Source organism: Charadrius vociferus, unplaced genomic scaffold, assembly GCF_000708025.1.
Source record: "Charadrius vociferus isolate BGI_N301 unplaced genomic scaffold, ASM70802v2 scaffold695, whole genome shotgun sequence".
NCBI classification, from domain to species: Eukaryota; Metazoa; Chordata; class Aves; order Charadriiformes; family Charadriidae; genus Charadrius; species Charadrius vociferus.
In genome coordinates this window covers 12976-14396 of record NW_009648339.1, presented here as the reverse complement: position 1 = coordinate 14396, position 1421 = coordinate 12976, and positions in this window count along the sequence as shown.

Sequence of the window (1421 nt, the reverse complement as noted above, 5' to 3'; positions counted from 1 at the left end):
AACCCAGGGGACACCCCAGGGGAGGGGAGAGGTCCCCAGCAGCGCCGAAAGCACGTCCCCAAGTCGAGGGGACACCGACATCCCCCCTCCCGTGGCACACCCCCAGCCCACAGGGACACTTGGGGACACATGTCACACGTCCCCAACCCAGAGGGACACCAACACCCGTCCCCCAAGTGTCCCCCCAGGGATGGGGACAGGTCCTTGGCCGTGCCCAGAGGACTCCAGTGTCACCTCAGGTCCCCACACTGAGGGGACACCTCCACAGGTCACTCCGGAGCGTGTCCCCAAATGAAGGGGACCCCCAGGGTAGGGGACAGGGGTCACTGGCACGTCCCCAAGCTGAGAGGACCCCAGGTCACCCCGAGGTAGGGGACAGGGTCCCCAACGCTGCCTGGAGCATGTCACCGAGCTGAGGGGACACCCGTGTCACACAGGGGCAGGGGGGACAGTGCCACCAAGCGTGTCCCCAAGCCAAGAGCAGCCCTAATTCCCCGTCAGGGCACAGGACAGTGTGTCCCCAGCATGTCCCCAGGCCAAGGGCAGCCCCCGTGTCCCCACTGGGGAAGGGGACAATGTCCCCAAGAGTCCCCTGGGTGTGTCCCCAAAGCAAGAGCGGCCCCACGCTCCTGCTAGGGCAGGGGACAGTGTCCCCAAGAACGTCCCCGAGCACGTCCCCAAGCGAAGGGTGTCCCTACATCCCTGCTGGGACACTGGACAGCGTCCCCAAATGTGTCCCCAAGCCAAGGGCAGCCCTATGTCCCCACTGGGGCAGGGGACAGTGTCCCCAGTCGTGTCCCCAAGCCAAGGGCAGTCCTATGTCCCCACAGGGGCAGGGGACAGTGTCCCCAAGTGTCCCCCCAAGCCAAGGGTGGCCCTATGTCCCCAGTGGGGCAGGGAACAGTGTCCCCAAGTGTCCCCCCAAGCCAAGGGTGGCCCTATGTCCCCAGTGGGGCAGGGAACAGTGTCCCCAAGTGTCCCCCCAAGCCAAGGGTGGCCCTATGTCCCCAGTGGGGCAGGGGACAGTGTCCCCAAGTGTCCCCCCAAGCCAAGGGTGGCCCTATGTCCCCAGTGGGGCAGGGGACAGTGTCCCCAAGTGTCCCCCCAAGCCAAGGGTGGCCCTATGTCCCCAATGGGGCAGGGAAGAGTGTCCCCAACTGTCCCCAAGTGTCCCCCCAAGCCAAGGGTGGCCCTATGTCCCCAGTGGGGCAGGGGACAGTGTCCCCAAGTGTCCCCCCAAGCCAAGGGTGGCCCTATGTCCCCAATGGGGCAGGGAAGAGTGTCCCCAACTGTCCCCAAGTGTCCCCCCAAGCCAAGGGTGGCCCTATGTCCCCAGTGGGGCAGGGGACAGTGTCCCCAAGTGTCCCCCCAAGCCAAGGGTGGCCCTATGTCCCCAATGGGGCAGGGAAGAGTGTCCCCAA